This window comes from Ambystoma mexicanum, chromosome 11 (assembly GCF_040938575.1).
Source record: "Ambystoma mexicanum isolate Mex_15411 chromosome 11, UKY_AmexF1_1, whole genome shotgun sequence".
NCBI classification, from domain to species: Eukaryota; Metazoa; Chordata; class Amphibia; order Caudata; family Ambystomatidae; genus Ambystoma; species Ambystoma mexicanum.
This window is the reverse complement of record NC_090934.1, coordinates 767,940,992-767,960,658: the sequence shown is the minus strand read 5'-3', so window position 1 is coordinate 767,960,658 and position 19,667 is coordinate 767,940,992. Positions and strand designations below refer to the sequence as shown.

General features: G+C 51.3%; 1 protein-coding gene across 1 annotated transcript in view; it reads left to right on the top strand.

The window, feature by feature from the left end:
• Window positions 1-19,667, top strand: part of IPO7 (importin 7) — a 1,018,209-nt gene that overhangs the window by 892,556 nt on the left and 105,986 nt on the right. The gene's annotated exons all lie outside the window — the stretch shown is intronic.

The window sequence follows — 19,667 nt, the reverse complement described above, 5'->3', positions numbered from 1 at the left end:
GCCCGTCCGGCGAGAAGAAGAAATCCGAGCGGTCTTCTAAGACCTTTGAGGACGCCCCGGCGACGGGGGTCCAACATAAGGCCAAGCACCGCGAGTCCGCTGGCACCGGGAGCGCCGAACGGTCGGGCTCTACGGGCGCCAGGCAGGGCGCGCCCTCCCCGGCACCATCAACCACGAGCCAACGCTCTGGGTCGGGTAAGAGGAAGGCCGAGCACCCGGCGAAGCTCCTGGAGAGGCCCCGGTCGAGCTCGAAGGCTGAGGGGGAGCGAGGCGGTGTCCCCCCCCCTCAAGGATAAGGCGGTGAGCGCACCTAAGGTGGTGAAGGCCTTAATCCATCCGGCCAAGCCCTCTATCGAAACTGTCGCGGCGGCCCTGGCTCAGCCTGTGCAGGCTACACCAGTGGTGGCGACCTCGGGGCTCAGAGTCTCCCTACCACCTCGGAGGGAGTCCTCTTTTGTGCCCATCGATAGGACCCCCGTGAAATCCCCCGAGGGGAAGAGGAAGGGGGGGGGGGCAGGGCGTCGTCGTAGATTCGGCCTCAACCTCGGAGGAGGAACTGGTCGAGGTCTTAAGCCACGGCCTCTGCGTGGAAGAAGACCGACCCGTCGGGATGGATCCCGACGCAGGTGACGACGACATCGCCGAGGGTACCGACAGGGCCCCTGTTCGCCTGTCGGATTCCCCTCTGCCAGCGCCGCGAGACAACTCGGCGGCCATTTTGTTGGCTATACAGTCCTTATGCTCAGAGATAAGGACGAGACTACCGTTGCCGACGGAGGAACCTCTCCCGTCTGGGGACCCAGAACCGGGACCTTCTGGTGTTCCCCCTACTAAGAAAAGAAGGATCCACCCTCCACCTCCTTTTCAGCCGTCGCGCCCCGTCCAGCCCTCCTCCCCGTCCACCCGAGGGGATGATACGGGGACTGACACGGCAGCGACGGGTACGGACGACGAGGTATACGACGAGGATGTACCGTCGTCGCCTCCCACCAGGGCTTCTCCGCCCGACGAGATTGGATCGTTCCACTCCATGATCACCAGGGCATCCGAGCTTTTCCAACTCAGCCCTGAGGAGAAGAAGGAATGTTTCCTTTATCAGCGGCGCAAGGCCAAGAGGAAGACGGTCCTCTCAGTGCCTCTATTGGACGACATTTGGGATGAGGGCCTCACCCTCCTCAAGAACCCTTCCACGACGCCAGCTAGAAGAGACCGGTACGAGAAGAAGTACCGGGTCCCGGACACGGCCCCCCCTGTGCCTCCGGGCGCAGCCTACCCCGGACTCCGTCGTCTCCGCGGCGGCCAGGAAGAAAGCGGGGGGGGGGGTGCGGCCTCCACATCGACTTCCCCACCGGACGGTGAGGGAAAGAAATTGGACGCTATGGGACGCAGAGTCATCTCGTCGGCAGCGACAATGATTAAAGCGGCCAACGCCTTGGCTATCGTGGCCCGCTACGACAGGGAGCTTTGGTACAAACTGGCTCCCCTGCTGGACTTCCTGCCGGACGACAAGAGGACAGAGGCCCTGGAGATCCTGCAGGAAGGTGAGGTGGCTTCTGACCACGCCATTACCGTTGCGACGGACATCGCCGACACTGGGTTCCGTCAGTTGGGCAACGGCGTTTGCCTTAGGCGGCGTGGATGGCTCAAGGCTACGGACTTCCGTCAAGACGTTCAGACCAGAGTCCTGGACATGCCCTTCGATGGGAACAACCTGTTTGGGGAAACAGTGGACGATTCCCTTCAGGCCATTAAAGCGGACACTGAGACGGCCCGGGCCCTGGGAGTTTTGCAACAACGACGGACGCCCTTTCGGAGCAGCGGAGGCAAGGGCGCCTCCAAAGGTTCCGGCGGCGGTTTCTCCACCTACCGTCAAGCGGCCCGCTCGTCGTCTCAGGAGGCCTACAGAGGACGAGGCAAGTCTGGCGGACCCCGCCGTCGTCGCCAAGGAGGTCAAGGCGGCAAAGCCTCGTCGAAGCAGGATTGAACCGGCCGTGGGGTCGGGCCCCCACCGAAGCACCCCGGTGGGAGGCCGGCTGGCGAGCTTCGTCAGCGTGTGGGAGTCCATCTCCACCGGCCGTTGGGTGCTGGACGCCTTGGCCCGGGGCCACGCGCTCGAGTTCCAGAGACGGTGTCCGCGCGTCCCCCCCGTGGCCAGGAAAGAACTTCACGTCCCTCAACTTCTCCTGGAGGTAAAAGCGATGCTCAGGAAGGGCGCCATCGAACTCGTCCCAAAGAGGCTTCGGGGCTCCGGAGTTTACTCGAGATACTTCCTCGTGAAGAAGACGACGGGAGGATGGCGCCCCATCCTGGACCTGCGACGTCTGAACAAGTTCATCAAGGCGCAGAAGTTCCGGATGGTCACCCTCCAGCACGTCCTGGGTCAGCTGGAGGAAGGAGACTTCCTGTCGTCGTTGGATTTGGAGGATGCCTACTTCCATATTCCCATTCTAAGGGGGCACCTAAAATTCCTCAGGTTTGTGGTCCAAGGGCGTCATTACCAGTTCAAAGCCCTCCCCTTCGGACTACGGTCGGCACCCAGGGTATTCACCAAGTGCCTCGCACCGGTGGCGTCGCAGCTGCGCCGCAAGGGGGTCCACGTCTACCCCTACCTGGACGACTGGCTCATCCGAGCCAAGACGAAGGAGCTCGCCGTGGTTCACACGGCAAGGACCGTCCAACTTCTCACGGACCTGGGATTCTCCGTGAACTACGCCAAATCCCACCTGGTACCCGCGCAAGACGCTCTGTTTCTGGGAGCGAGGCTCAACACAGTGTCCCTTCTGGCCTCCCCGTCGGAGGAGAGGACCAGGACCATCCTGGGCAAGGTGCAGCGGATGTTGGTGGCCGACGCGGCCAAGGTGAGGTCCATCAAGTCCCTCCTCGGAATGATGTCTTCTTGCATCTACCTCATTCCCATGTGCAGGCTCCGGATGCGCCCGTTGCAGGAGTTCCTGGACGCGCGCTGGATCCAAACGACGGGCAGCTTCGAGGAAAGGATCACACTCGACGAGAGTTTCCGACGAGCGATCCGGTGGTGGGGCACCCGCGCGCATCAGACGGCGGGCATGGACTTCCAGACCCCAGCCCACCAGGAGACAGTGACCACGGATGCCTCCCTGGAAGGGTGGGGAGCGCACACCGAAAATCTGCACGCAAGAGGCCTTTGGCTCCCGACGGAGAAATCCCTACATATCAACGTCCTGGAGCTCCGTGCAGTGTTTTGGGCCCTCAGGTCCTTCCTTCCGTCCCTCAAGGGCAAGGTGGTGAGGATCTTCACCGACAACACCACCACCATGTTTTACATCAGGAAACAGGGCGGAACCAGGTCCCCAGCACTGTCCAAGGAGGCGCAGGACCTGTGGCATTGGGCCGTCGCCCAAAGGATATTTCTGGTGCCGTTTCATCTGGCAGGGATAAAAAACACCATCGCCGACTCACTCAGTAGGGAGCTGCGCTCGTGCCATGAGTGGGAGCTACGGCAGGATCTAGTGGATCGCCTCTTCCGACGGTGGGGCACACCCCAGATCGACCTGTTCGCGACGGCGACGAACTCCAAGTGCCGGAGGTTCGCCAGCAGGTTTCCCCAGGCGAGGAGCATGGGCGATGCTTTCTCGTTCCCCTGGGAGGGCCTGTTCCTCTAAGCGTTCCCTCCTTTGCCACTGCTAATCCGGCTCGTCAACCAGCTCAAGAGGTCACGGTGCAGGATGATCCTCGTCGCACCGGCGTGGCCGAGGCAGATATGGTTCCCGGACCTTCTGGACTTGTCAGCGTCCCCGCCAATCAAGCTGCCGGTGGACGCGGATCTACTCTCCAGGGAAGGGGGCGCCATCCTCCACCACGACCCGAAATCGCTGAACTTGCATGCCTGGCTCCTGCAGCGCTAGAGTTTGGAGGATACGACATACCGGCCGACTGCAGAGAGGTTCTTGCAAAGGCCAGGGCGTCCTCGACTCTTAAATGCTACGGACACAAATGGAAGAGGTTCTCTGTCTGGTGCCGCGCACAGAAGATTAACCCTCTACGGATTATGGCCCCCCAAGTACTGCCGTACCTGCTGACGCTGGCCAAAGCTGGACTGGCACACGCGTCCATCAAGATTAATCTTGCTGCGATCTCCCGATACACCAGAACCACGGGGCGGACGTCCTTGTGGTCTCATCGTCTGGTGAAAGAGTTCATGAAGGGACTGTTCAGATCGTTCCCGCCGGTGAAGGCTCCGGCCCGGGAGCTCAACGTGGTGCTGACCAAGCTCATGGGACCTCCGTTCGAGCCTCTGCACTCAGCTCCGTTGAAATTCCTGTCGTGGAAAACAGCGTTTCTTGTGGCCATCACCTCCGCACGACGAGTGGGAGAGATCCAGGCCCTTTCCTGCAAGGCCCCGTACTTGACTTTTCACGCAACGAGGTTAGTGCTCAGGACGCACCCCTCCTTCATGCCCAAGGTACCGTCGGACTTCCATCTCAACGAACCCTTGGTGTTGCCCTGTATTCTTCCCGTCGCCTTCGTCGCCGGCTGAGAGGACTTTGCACTCGCTGGATGTGGCTAGAGCGCTAAAGTTCTACGTGGACCGCACGAAGTGTTTTCGGAAGACGTCACAACTCTTTGTGAACTTTGGACCTGTCAATCAGGGGAAGGCTCTCTCGAAGGCTTCCATTTCCAGATGGCTCTCCGGCTGTATCATGTACTGTCACCGGTTGGCAAACCGACCGCTGCCTGGCCGTCCGAGAGCCCATTCCACCAGAGCGATCGCAGCTACCACGGCGTTCCTATCTGGTGTACCCCTGCTGGACATATGCAGGGCTGCTACGTGGAGGTCGACGCACACCTTCACGAAATTCTACTGCGTCGACCGGGATTCCAGGGAGGAGTCCAGGGTCGGCCAAGCAGTGCTGCGCAACCTGTTTGCCTGAGGTGAGCCTGGTGAGGAGGTAAGATGCTTAATGTTGAGTTTGATGTAATGCTTAATGTTGAGCCTTTGCCACCGCCCGTGGTTGTGCATGTGTGTACTGCTATGCATTCTTTATTCATGAGCATGTGAATCCATGCCAGACCCCATGCTGGAGAAGGAACAAGTTACTTACCTGTAACTGTTGTTCTCCAGCATGGGTCTGGCATGGATTCACATGCGAACCCTCCCGCCTACCCCTCTGCGGCTCTTCACTTGGTCATACTGCCACTTCACGTGCTTCCAAATCTGAAGATGGCTGCCAGAGGCGGGGCTTAGGTAGAGGGCAGTCATTGGCTGTGGTCAGTATGACACAGAGATCAGTGATTGGTTATTGCTACGAAAGACAGATCAGAAACGAAACTGATACTGGTTTTTTCTTTACCGAGGATTCCCAGCCTGACGACAGGGAATATTCATGAGCATGTGAATCCATGCCAGACCCATGCTGGAGAACAACAGTTACAGGTAAGTAACTTGTTCCTTCTTCGCCGATTCCCTTCTACCTTGGAAACCCCAAGCTCTTTTGCTGGACTTGAGGACGTTTGTTATCCTGGAGACAGTAAGACCTCCCCCCTCCTTCCCTTCTCTCTCATGGATTTATATTTGATTTGATCCCTGTGGTTCTTTTGGTTTTGGAGTCTGACAAACTTGCACTTTCTGAAATGTCGTCAGGCCGAGCACAATAGTTAATTTCACATCCTTACTGTCTGTTCATGGCCTGTAAGAATGTGGTTGTATTTTCCCTTGTTCCCTCCCTTGCCTTGAAGCGCTTTGAAACACATTGTGTATAGGCGCTATATAAATAAACTATCATATCCATAGGCATCACCTTTACATTGTCACACAGCACCTTCACTGCAGTGGCACAGGGAAGTCTTAGATTTCCCAAAGGTTTTAAATGCCTTGTCTTGGTAAAACTGTTTCCAAGAGCAGTGAAGTGAAATTGGCTTGACTTCCATTTTGTAACTTTCTAGACCCTGCACACACTATCTTACAATAGGGTGATGGAGGGGTTACTTAGTATCCCCTTTGTCTAGTTACTCATGCAACATTTTTGTTACCCTTTCTACAATTAATAGCTGGTGGCAGTGGTTTACTTTTTGCTACCATTGTGTTTTTACCACTTGCTGCATTTGCAGCCACGATAAGGCACCCATTGGTGCCCATTTCATCAAAGTGGCCCCAGTCTTCTTTTTTCGCCATTTGTTGGGAAGGTCCTTATTGAGATTTACTCTGTGCGCCAAACCAGGTTTGGTCCCTTTGTTCGTCTTGGCTTTGGCAGGATTCACAAGTGAAGCCCGCCTCTGGCTCCAGTATGTCTGGCAGGGGCAGGAAGTGAGGGAGGAGTCCAAAACTCCCCAGCCATTTGTTTTATGCCTTGCTTGAATGAGGACAAATCCCAGTGGGGGGCTGGCTGTCCTGATTGGACAACCAGACCCCCCATTCTTGTAAAATGCGGGGAGAGAATGCAGAGGTGTTTTAATTCCTGATAAATACTCCGAACCTGGAAGCTGAAGAAAAGTCGACCACTGGAACCGAAGAGGAAGATGAAGGAAACACAGCTGGAATTATTTCCAGCGACCAGAGAACCTGCTGTGTAACCAGAGCCTGCTGTAGCCCTTCCTTCCAATCGACCTGGGGACTCCGAAAATGACAACCCAGAGCCTGGTGAGACCCACTTGACTCTAAGACCCGCATTTTGAGCCATGCCACGCGCTGCTGCGACCTTGCGCTGTTGCAATACCCTGGGACCTCGAGCCATCGTGCGGTGCAAGGTCTTCCGAATCTCGCTGAAATTGTGTGGGCATCCTGGTGGATAACCAAAGGCGTGAATCGAGTCCGAAAAGCCCCTTCAGAGTGCTGGACCTTTAAAACGATGAGAATTCAACAGATTTTCTGTCGTCTTATGTACTCCTTGAGAAAACGCCAAATCTGCAGGACTGCATTCAGCCGCAAGGGAAACCTTGCCTAGAGTCTTCATCGATCCCTGCTGCATAGTCCCTTCTGAGGTCTTGTTTTCAGTCACCACGACAAGGAATCCATTGACCGGGTATTTGGCTGCAGACCCTGACGTTCTCCTGCTGCAAAATCTTCAATGCTGAGGTACTGTTGGCTTGGGTATGTACTTACCTTAAGCTTGTTAGGATTTCTGTGTAGCTGAGGGTTGTTTTCTGTGAGGGGAGGCCCCTCATCCAGTGCACCCAGTCCCACTGCTAGAATCCTGCTAGGGTTTTTTCTGTGAAGCCATTGCACCCTCTTTTAACCTTAGAAGTAAAGTACTCACCTGTTTGCCCAGTTTTCCTAAGGAACTCTGACTTTTGCTACTAAAGAACCTATTCTGACACTGCCTGTTGGTCACTAGTCCTAGTGTCCCCCCCCCCCCCGGCCCCACTTCTGCCACTGAGAACACTCGTGCTCAAAGAATAAGGGAAAGACTTTGATGGGATTGAGCCTTTTGCCTAGAAAAGGAAATACGTGTTTAAAAGTTACTTACTTGTAAAGAGTTGGTTGGTAACTGTAATTTTAAGAGTGAACAGTTATAAATCTGATCTTGAATGTGTGATGCACTATTCTTAAAAGTATGGTTAACATCTTTTCTTCCTTAGCAACTGGTTTGCCAGTCTGATAGAAAGATGTGAAGGTATTTTACTCTCCTGTGATTAGGTTGTGCCTCTTCCCAAAAGTTGTGTTGGTATCACCAGATTAGTCCTTTGAGGATAATTGTAGGAGTGTCCCCCAACTGGGTCTTGCTGCTAGCCTGTCCGGAATAAGTCTGCATTAGGTTATTGCCTACTTAGAATAACTGAGTCATTCACTAAAGTGAGACAGTGGGTTTTACTTTCCCTTTCATTGTGAGGTTAAAGCATGTGGGTTTTACTTACCTTGTGTTGGCTGTGTGCCATCCAAAACAAGTTACAAGAGTTACTGCTTACCTCAATCTGGGGTTCCCTGATTTCAAAAGCACCTGGAATTGTATATTAGATCCTTAGGTTTTACTCGCCTAGTATAACTGTTATCACAAAAGTAGTTCTAGGTTTTTACTGCACCTAGAAGAAGTGTTTCACTATTCACCAAGTATATTGTCCAGTTGACTAAGTTATGTTATTGAGAATCATTATACAAGGGTCTACTGCCCTTGCATTACTGAATGTAATTGTAAAAAGTAACCATTGGTTTTTACTCCCCAAGAATAGGCTTGACCTATACTGAATGTGTATGAAAAGGTTTTGACTTCCATAGAACTCCTGTTAGGTACTTCAAATAAGGTCTATACTTGGGCCTGTGTACTTTAAGTATAGTGTGTTTTGATACTGTGATTTCATATGTTTTAGTGCTTACTTACCCCTAGATGTATCTGGGCTTACCTGTATTTAAATAAATCCTTTATTTGTACAGTACAAAGTTTCTTTGGATAATTTGTGTTACAATTTCACGGCTACTTATTCTACAGCCCTCTCACTCCTAAGGTAAGCCTGGCTGCTCTGTCTACGCTACCATGAAGTCAGGTGGTACAGCCTTATACTAAGAGTGGAGTCTTGTACTGCCTCAGTTGAATGGTTTTGAAGAAGTTGGTAGCACTTCAGAAAAACTGTCCTAACACACTTAGTTGCTTGCAGCTTTGCCCCCGTTACGCTCATTTATCCACAGGGACGCCACCCAGCTGGGTTACTCGCTTGTATGCTTCTCAGCTTTGCCCTGATGTGGTCTGCGGGGAAGGTTCTGCCTGAAAATACAGGAGGACTGTGTTAGACTGACACCCCTGTATGCTTTCAGTCCCTCTGGCGCCCTCTCCTCACCTTGTGGTAGAATTAGGCGTGCTCTCCGTCCTGTCTTCTTTGCAGGGGCGTGTTGTCTTTCATGAGCGAGTGCGGTCCAGTTACTTCACTGATGCCGGCACGTTTGATATTGTTCAGGTAGGTCTTATTGCTGTTCTTTAGTTTTGTTGCTATCCTGCATACCTTTCTTTGTTTAAAATGTCTCTTTTTCTCCCTTAGGTATGCGGAGCTTCAGCGTGGCGAACTGGCTTGGTTGAGCCCCGCTGGTAAATGATGGCGCATTAAGAGCGCTATGATGCGGTAAGTAAGCGCAATGTGCAGCGCTGCAAAGTCTTGCCTTTGCTAACCTGTGTTTTCCTTCCTTGTAGGTTGCAGTGTTCTTCAGCGCGAGTGGAATGTCCGGAGTGGTGCCAGCCGAGAGGCGACCAGCCAGGTAAGCCTTTTGAGCAGTTCGTAATTTGTAAATGTCTTTACAGCTTTCTTTAATTTTGCCTCTATCTTCCTCTTTCAGGTCGTTCTGTCCGGGAGGCATGCAGATTCGAGGAAGCTGTTCTCAGTAGCTGCGAGTGTTTAAAGATGAAGACTGCAGGTAAAATGATGATGCTGCTAATGATGTTCCTTTTGTCTCCTTGCAGGTTCTGCCTCTGAGGTTGGAGGGAATAGCTGGATGGCTCCATATTGGCTGACAATAAAGTAGTTCCCAAGCACATTGTTGTTCATGGTGTACGAGCCTGGCGCCATAGGCGCCAGGACTGGCCCCATGAGGGCTTTTGAAGAGGATGCCAGGCTCTAGAGGCCCGAGTCCTGACTCCACCTGGCCACTGGGTTTGCCGGAGGGGGTTTTGGGCGAGGGTCGTGACAGCCCCTTCACAAGCCTCCCAGCTTGTGGCCCTTCAGGGATTCTTTCTACAAACGTTTCTAAAAAAACATTGTACAAGACTTTTACTTACCTGCAAGAAGATCTTCAGCTCCCCTAGACTTTGCTCAACTAACATTGGCTGTCCTGGTGCCCTGAAGGTCTCTTATTTCTGTGTGCGCTTTTGTCTTACCTCCAGGAAAGGGCTAATTTACTTTGTATTGGGGGGTTCAAAAAGTACTTACCAGTTTATGAATTATTAGTTAACCTTTGTTTTATTCCCATATCTAACCTTTTGCACCAAACTCAGTGTTGATAAATCAATGTCCCGTGTCCTAGCTATTTAAGTCACCTGAGGGTGTAGCAAGTATCTGTGTGCCATCCCCAATGGGTATCATCTGATTAGAGAAACTAAGTGTGTTTTGAAGTATATTTTAAGTGTTACATGCTTTGCTCCCTTCTAAAAAAGGCGTATTCAACTGACTGTTAAATTAATAATTGTTTTATCAAGAAACCTTGAGTGTGAGGATTTTGGAATGTTGGTGAGCAGAGCAGCAGCTTAAGCCAACTGCTCCTATTGGCCTACAGATTAATACCAGATTGAATATGAATGACCTTCAAAAGAAGAGGATAGATACCAGAGTACTTCCAAGAATCAAAAACAGGGAAGTGACATAGATGAAACTCCTGGAATTAATGACTCCTATGCCCTGCTGCTGACGATCTCACAGATGTTGGGGAAATGAAAATCTCTCAGAATATTTCTTAAATTGGACACCTTGAAACCAGAAGGACTAATGTGGAGACTGAAAATGTAACTTTGGCTTCTGAGGTGGCTGGAAGTTGGAGCATACAAAAAACTGGGCACAGAGGTTTCAGACCTGAAAAAGAATTTAAGGCTGGAGGCAGAGAGTAGAATGCATAATCTGTGCTTACTTGGAAGATCCTAACCTGGATAAGTATCTGGCTACAAGAGTTGAAGGGATTTTGGCCAGGGTGTTGGGAAGGACAGTGCTGAAAGAAGGGGATTTGGATTACGCATACAGAGCTAGGAAGAACATGGAGGAGGGCAAACCCAGGCAAATTATCCTGAAATTAACCAAAGTGAGTGTGGAGGAGAACATCTCGAGTCTGGCAAGGGAAAAGGCGAAGCTTTTACTGGAAGGACCCACATTAGCCATCTATCCGGACCATCCAAAGGAAATTGTGGAGCTAAGGAAAGCTTTCAAGTTGGTAAAGAAGTTGGCCCTCGAGAGACACATTGAAGCGATTTTGTTTAAGCCAGCTATAGTGTAGATTTTCTTGGAGGGGTTAAAACCACAGAGGACCCATCAGAAGCAGAGCGCTGGCTAAGGGCAGAATGGATCAGGAATGCTATCTATTGGATACAGCTTTGTTTGTTTTTGTTTGAGTTTGATTTTTTAATTTTGAATTGTTTAATGATTTTCTACTGTAATGTTTCTACTTATTTTGTATTTATAAAGCGCCCAAGGGCATCAAGGCGCTGTTACAGAATGTTTACTTACAGGTAGGTTAGACATGTTAGAGTAGTCAGTGCGACCTTACAGCAGTGCACAAGTAGAACAGTGTTCCTTGGTTACATTGGAAAACAGTGTCCTAGCTAAGCACGACGAGCACCGAGAAGTCAGTCTAATTGAATAGTTTGGTTTTTAGTGCTTTTCTAAATACTGTAAAGGATTCTTCTTTTCTGAGATTCAGGGGGAGTTTGTTCCAGGCTTTAGGAGCCAATACTTCAAAACTGGTGCCACCTGCTTTAGCTCTGTTGAAGGTTGGGACTGCAAGAAAGTGCGTGTATTGGGCACGTTTTGGTCTGTGGGCTGGGACTTGGTGTATTCTTTCTGATAGGTATGCTGGTGCGGTCTGAGTGAGGCATTTATGGGTGATGGCAAGTGCTTTGAATGTTATGCGTTCTTTGATGGGGAGCCAGTGGGTGTCTTTCCGTGCCCGAGAGATGTGTTCTGGGGCAGCTCTAAGGGCATTGTTTTGTGCTGTTTGAAGTCTGTTGATGTTGGTGATGGAGGTGCCTAAGAGTAAGATGTTGCAATAGTCGAGCTTAGCTCCGACAGTGGCTCTTGCAATATTGAGGCTGTTACTTGGTGATATGTAGGGTTTCACTGCATTTATTATTTTGGTAGTCGGAGCCGCCGCTGAGGATATGGCACTGACTGGTCTGTCCATCAATAAGGTGGCGTCAAAGTAGGCACCCGGAGTTTTCACTGCAGAGGAGGCTGTGGTGGTGTTTTCAATGGTGAAGGAGTTATCTGTTCAGTTTTTGTAAGGATTCCTTGCGGCCTACTAGTAGGATCTCGGTTTTATCTCCGTTTAGGCACAGGCAGCCATCCAAGCTTGGATGTGTGCGTATATCTTTTGGAGATTGGCGAGGTCCTGCTCAGTCACCTGTTATAGGGATGAGAATTTGTGTCAGCGTAGTTTGTGGAAGCTATGGTGCAGTCTTCGAAGTCACTGAAGAGGGGGAGGGTGAATAGGTTATACAAGATAGGGGACGTGCAGGATCCTTGAGGGACACCACAGTCAATGGGAGAAGAGGAGGCTGCGGCTTTGTCAGAGAAAACCCTCATTTCTCTGACTCCTAAAAAGGTGGTGATCCAAGTGGTGGCTTCTTGAGAGAAGTGAGCGGTGTCTGTAAGATATTTGCAGAGGGTCTTATGGTTGACCAGGTCAAAGGCCGCCGAGAGGTCAAGGAGTCAGAGTGGTGTGGATTTACCTTTGTCCATGGCTTAGAGTAGTTGGTTTTTAAGGTCAAGTAGGGCAGTCTCGGTACCGTGGCGGGGACAGAAACCAGATTGTCTTTTTCCAAGGATGTCGTGGGTTTCCAGATATGACTGAATCTGGAGATGTGCGGCTTCGTTGAGGATTTTTAGCAGAAATGGCACTGTGGTGATTGGGTGGTAGTTATATGCTTAATAAGATTCCAGACAAAGTTTCTAAAGAATTTTTTAAATGTTCAGATTTTATCTATCACAACCGTTTATCAACTGTATTTTTGTAATATGATGCGTGCGTGGCTCGTGATGGGTATGGTTTGCGGAGACTGGGTGCCTTTCTCTAATGAAATGCGCACTGTGCTGTGCGTAGGGAAGGAGTTTTGTTTAGTTTGGAGCTCTAACTTTAAGGTTCGGGTGGAGTACGCATGTGGATTCTCATTGCGACATAGGCGGATAGTATGGCGGTGTTATTGGGTGCCCGTCACGCTGTATTTTTGGGGTGCATGAAAGACTTGTCTCGTGGGACGTATGCACGTTACGTATTCACGCACTTCTGGGTTCTTTGGAGGAGTTGTAGAATACGATGGATGCAAAGAATAATGTGCAGGTTGGAGAGATGCTGGAACAGGTGGGCCAATTTAGCTATAATTCCATTTCACTTAAAGTTGATGCTTCCTTTTCTGGAGTTGGTGAGGTTCAGAAAGTTCTGTCTCTTGTTTGGTGTAGCTTCCGCACTGTTCCTTCATTGAGCAGCTCTAAGTCTGCACTCTGTACATGTGCGTGCAGTCTGCCTGTGACCTCGGATATGTAGATGTTGTGTAAACAAGTCATGTCACCTGTGAAAAACAGCGGTTTTGAATGTTTTTTATGATGGGAATTTAATGTATGTGATTTTATATTTTGTGGAGGGTCTGTTGTCTATCCAACAAGCTGGGTTATACATTGTGGGAGTTTGCAAGTCCTGTTGCATGAAGTTTTGCAGTGTTGTGTGTAGTTATTTTGCTTTTGATCCATTTCCTGGTCTGACGTGGTGGCTTGGAGCTTTGTGAAGCGCTTTACTTTTAGCGCCATTCTGTTTGGCTTTCGCTGTGATTTTACTCAACATAGCCAGGGTTTGTGGGTTGTCTGTTGGCGCCCCCAGCGGTTACCGTTTTAAATCGCCTGTATTGGAGGAAACATGCCTTTTTGGGTCTTCTGAGATTTACTGCAGTCAGCTTCTGCACTTGGAGCCGACTGGGACAATGTGTGCAGCAGTCCTGTGAATTAATGCTGTTGATTGTACTGGATTTCTCAATGACCAATTAAGTTTTTCATCAACGCACGGACCGTATGCAGCAATAGTATACATTTCCAATAAAACAATCCGTGCAGTGCCTGGCTTTTGGGGTCGTTTAGGAGTGTTTACAATGATTAATGCACTAATTGTATTTGTATGGGACGGTGACATGTGCTGCCTTCACCCTCATACACAAGGCTTCATTGCATGCAGTAACTTGCCTTGCCTTTGAACTATAGGCTTCCATTATCCATATCAGTGCCTATGCTCTCACTTAACCCAAGTGCACTGGACAGCTGAATACCGGAAGAATTTTTTTAATGAGCAGCAATGTGTTTTGGAATGCAGAGATAAGGTGACAGTTTAGCTACTAGGGTAGCACATTTTATAGCAGTTTTTTGTATGAATGATTTTTCAGTTTGATTAGTAGAACAGGTGTAGTGTGGAAGAGGCAGTGCTGTGTCCCACTGTGCTTATTCTTGCATATCCGGTGACCCTGCTTTAGGAGCTAGTGTTTTCTGGTCCCTTTTGAGTCGACATGGCATCTCTTTCTGGGGAAATTATGGGCTAATAACGTGAGGAGGCTGAATGAATCTATTGGATAGTTGGTGACTAAAACTGAGATTTTATTTGGGAGAGGCTTGTGCTTGCCCTCTATCAAATGGATATAGGGGGATCGGAAATCAGTAGAAAGACTACTTATAGGTGAAGGTTTAGCTGCAGACTTCCATACACGAAATGAATAGAGGTGGGGGGTTTTCTTTTGTCTATCCGGGCCTGTCGGTAGTTTTGAGGAACTGAGGGATAAATTGGTAACATGGTTGATAGAGGTTCTGTGATAGGGGCCGGGGTGCATATTTTAGGTTCAAAATGGGTTTGACATGTTAAGACACTTCTCAAGACTATAGGTAATGGATTGGGTTAAATGACAATATCAATACGGGACGACATCCTTTCAATGTGCCATGTGGAGAAAAGTTAATAAAGTGAATAGTTTTCTTTGAAGGGATGTGATGTGGGTCCTGCAGAAATAGGGGGACAAAGGTTTAGAATCTTAATATTGGACCATTTTTTAAGGTATTTTGAAAATAGGGAAGTCTTAAGAGGGAATGGGGTGATGTTTCTTTCTACCTTACTGTGGCACGAATGTTCCAGAGGTTTGGGTTGCACAAATCCAAGGGTTAAGTGTGTTTTTTCTTTTGGTCAGTTTTGTTTGTTATAGGGTTTAGTGTGTTTGTAAATTTCATCACCAGGGTTGCTAATGATGATGATGATGATTACATGGCAACCACACAAGAGGAGTTTGCGGATAATTTCTTGGAATGTAAACGGGGCGAATTGTATGAGTAAGAAGAAATGATCTTGACGAAACTTGATGAATTAGGGGCCGATATAGCCCTTCAAGAAACTCATTGTTAGAGGTGGGAGCAGATAAGTGGAGGAGAGAGTGGGTTGGTGATGTGTTCTGTTCTTCCTTTACGTCTAGTTCAAGGGGGTTTGTACCTTAACCAGGAAGGATCTACCGATTTCCAAAATGTGTTGCGAAAAAGACAAGGAGGGTAGAATTGTATGTGTTAATCTGACGTTGCAAAATTTTGACTATTGTATATGTAACATATATGCTCCTAATGAAGGGGATGGTGCCTTTTTTCTAAAACTCGCCCAGTTTTTACAAAAGATGGATGGAAGGAATGTCATTGTGGGGCGTGATTTTAATCTTACTTGACCCACTGTTGGATAAAAGCGGGGGAATCTCCACACAGACAGCATTTCTAAGAGGCCTTGAAGAAGCTAATGAGGGGAATTTCTCGGATGTCTGGAGGCTACATGATCCCCATCTCGGACAGTACAACTTTTTCTCAGCAAGACATAAAATTTCTCCAGCATAGGGTCTGGCATGGATTCACATGCTCGTGAATATTCCCAGTCGTCAGTCTGGGGTTCCTCGGTAAAGAAAAAATCAGTTTCGTTCTGATCTGTCTTTCTCCTAATAACCAATCACTGGTCTCTGGGTCATACTGCCCCCAGCCAATGACTGCCCTCCACCTAAGCCCCTCTGGCAGCCATCCTCAGATTTTTACTGCACTTTCAAGTGTTGGGAGTCCTCGTTCTATAGCTCTCGCTTTTACTGCGGTTTGATTTTTGAGTATAATCAAATTTTTTTCGGTCAATTGAGCCTCAAGCTCCACCGTTTCTACTTCCGATCAACGGGGACCTGTTTTGGAATTTTCTACACCCCTCATTGGTGAAGTTTTCGTCACGTTCCGCTTCTTGGAGGATTCCAGAAGATCTTTGAGGCCTACCCCGCGTGGACATGGCCCAGGACAAAGTAAACACGACACCCGGATCCAAGCTGTTAAGGAGCTGCCCTGGATGCGGATTGCAGAATGTTTTCAAGGAGGACGAGCATTCTAGATGCCTCTACTGCCTTCACGAAGACAAAACGCACGTGGAGAAGGACTGTGCGTTTTGCAAGAACATGTCACAGTGGACTATGAAGGATTGGCGTATCCGCCTCACCAACTGGCTGGAAGGGAAAAGCCCAGCGGTAGGTGAGAAGAAGTCTGAGCAGTCTTCTAAGACCTTTAAAGGCACTCCGCGAAGGGGGCCCAACAAAAGGCAAAGCACCGCGGGCACCGGGAGTGCCGATCGGTCCGCCTCCTCGGCTGCAAGGCAGGGCACACTTTCACTGACGCCATCAACCACAAGCCAACGCTCTGGCTCGGGGAAGAGGAAATCGGACAACCCGGGTAAGCTTCGGGAGAAGTCCCGGTCGATCCCGCCGGAGACGGCCAAGGGGGGAGCGAGGCAGTGACCCTCCCCCCAAGGTGAAGGCCTCAATCGCATCCAAAGTCGTGAAGGCCTTGATTCAGGCCTCTATCGGGGGAGTCGTGGCGGCCCTGGCGAAGCCTGTGGAGGCGACCTCGGGGCCCAGAGTTTCCCTGCCAGCGCGGAGGGAATCGTCTTTTCAACCCATCGAGAAGACCCCCGTGAGAACCCCGGTGGAAAATGAGGGGGGGGGGGGGCGGTGGCCATCAGACACGGTTACAGCCTCTGAAGAGGAGCTGGCTGGAGTCGTGAAGATTCTGAACAAGGAAGCTCGAGGAGGTCCGGTCCCACGGGAGGGATCCCGACGAGGCGGACGAAGAAAGCGACTGGTGCCGACGAGGATCCCATGGAGGCGGAGGATTCCACTCCCCAACCGTCGCGCCGGTCGCAGCCGGTACCTGGGCCACAAGACAACTCGGGAGCAATCCTGATGGCGATCCAGGCCTTGTGTACGGAGATGAGGACAAGGTTGCTCTTACCCCCAACGGACGATCCAGCGGAGCCTGGACTGTCGGGAAGCCCTCCAAGCAAGCAGGGGAGAGTTCATCCCCCCCGCCCTTCCAGCCTTTGCGGCCCTCACAGCCTTCATCTCCTTCCCCAGATTCGAGGGATGATGCGGGAACAGACTGCCATGGCAGGGGCGGGTGACGATGGGATGGGTCTTCCAACAGCCACCTCCTCTGGCTTTCCCGCCTGACAAAATTGGCTCCTTCCTTCCACGCCATGATCACCAGGGCATCCGAGCTCTTCCAGCTCTGCCCCGAAGAACAGAAGGAAGGTTCCCTCTATCAACGGCGTGAGGCCACGAGGAAGACAGTCCTCTGTCCCGTTACTTGAACTCATCTGGGATGAGGGGCTGTCACTCCTGAAGAACCCGTCCACGACTCCTGCCAAAAGACGGTACGAGAAGTAGTACCGGGTCCTGGATTCTGCACCCATGTGCCTTAGGGCACAGCCGACCCCGGATTCGGTCGTCTCGGCGGCAGCCAAGAAGAAAGCGGCAGGTGCGATGTCTTCAACTTCGACCTCCCCGCCGGACGGCGAGGAGAAGAAACTGGACGCTATGGGACGGGTCATCTCGTCGGCGGCAACGAGGATTAAAGCGGCCAACGCCCTCGCGATTGTGGCCCGCTACGACGGAGCTGTGGTTTAAGATCGCTCCTCTGCTGGACTTCCTCCCAGATGACAAGAGGGCTGAGAACCTGGAGATCCTGCAGGAAGGCAAGGTGGCATCGGACCATGCCATAACGGTGGCCACAGACATTGCTGACACCGGTTTCCGCCAGATGGGCAACAGTGTTTGCCTTCGCCGGCATGGTTGGCTCAAGTCTACTGATTTCCGCCAGGACGTGCAAACCAGAGGTTTGGACATGCCTTTCGATAGGAACAACCTGATTGGCAAGACAGTGGACGAGTCACTGCAGGCCGTCAAGGACGACACGAAGACGGCTCGGGCTTTGGGAGTTTTGCAGCAACGGCGGCCGCCCTTTCAGAAATCCGGAGGCAAGCAAGGTGCCTCCAAAGGATTCGGCGGCGGCTCCTCGACGTACCGCCATGCAGCCCGCTCCTCGTCGCAGGAGGCCTACAGAGGACATGGCAAGTCAGGAGGATCTTGGCGGCAAGACCACTACCAAGCAGGACTGAACCGGCCGTAGCGTCGGGCCCCACCTGAGCACCCCGGTGGGAGGCCGGCTGGCGAAGTTCATCAGCGTGTGGGAATCCATCTCCACCGACCGATGTGTGCTGGATGCCTTGGCCCACGGGCACACTCGGGAGTTTCTAAAGAAGTGCCCCCGCATTCCACCCGTGGCCAGGAAGGAAAACCACGTCCCTCAACTGCTTACTTCACGGCAGTCCACCTCCCGGGGAAATCCAACCTGGAAGCGGACAGGCTCAGCAGACTGGGAGTGGACAGTTAGGAGTGGCAGCTAAACGACCTTGTTATTCAGGAGATTTTCAACGGGTGACGTCACCCCCAGGTGGATCTCTTTGCCACCTGGCACAACTAGAAATGCTCCCAGTTCGCATCCTGGCAAGGTCAGGGCCCCGGCTCTCTGGGCGATGCATTTCACCTCCAGTGGACCAGCATGAAAGCCTACGCCTTTCCGCCCACACCCCTGATTCACAGGGTAATTTGCAAAATCTAGGAGTGTCGCCAACTCCTAATCATTCTAATAGCTCCATGGTGGCCAGCCAGGCCATGGTTATCGGAGCTGCTCAGTCTCTCGTAAGTGCCCCAAATTCACATCCCAACAGGCCAAGCACATCATCTGGCTCAGCAGGGGGGCAGAGTAAACAACCCTGCGCCAGGAAAACTAGCCCTCACAGCGTGGTACCTGAGCAGGTAACCCTGCGCTACCTTAGCCTGTCACAGGCCAATCTGGAGATCGTACAGGGTGCCAAGAGCAAAGCTACCAGGGCCCAGTACAAAAGCAAATGGACCAGATTCTGCCACTGGCCAGACTCCCAAGGGAATCGACCCCCTTGCGTGCACCTTGGAAGACATGCTCTCCTTTTCAGCGCTCCTTGCTCATTCTGGCGTGCAGGTGGACACCTGCCGCACATACCTCACAGCCATTGGGGCTTAAAGGAACGCAGAGGAGGGCAGTTTCTCCTCCAACCCTATCGTCAAGAAACATCTGACGGGACTCGCAAGGCTCTACCCGCCTGTCAAGAGACAGCACCCGGTGTGTGACCTTAACATAGTCTTGTGCGCTTTGGCGCATAACCTTTTCAAGCCTATGGCGTCTGTGGACATCAGGCTGGTTGCCATCAAGACGGCCTTACTAGTCGGCTTTACCTTGGCTTGTAGAGTCAGCAAAATCCAGGCGCTGTTCGCCTCATGAGCCATATACCACCTTTCACAAGGACAAGGTAGTCCTATGAACACACCAGGCATTTCTGCCCAAGATTCCGTCTGCTTCCTTCCTACGTTTTTCCCCGATCCCAAGGACAAAGCACAGAATGTGCTGCACTGCCTGGATGTCAGACATGCCCTGAAATTCTACTTGGACGGGACCAAAGGCTTCCGCTAATTGGACACCCTGTTGGTCATTTTCGGGGGCTCAATACCAGGCGATCAGGCCTCGTAAGGCTTACATATCCCGTTGGATGTTCGCTGCCGTCAAAGAATCATATGAGGGCCAGCACAAGCCTCTCCCAGCCAACATGCATGCCCACGCAGTCGGGGCCAAGGCAACGGCCATCGCATTCCAGCACCATGTCCCTTGGCAAG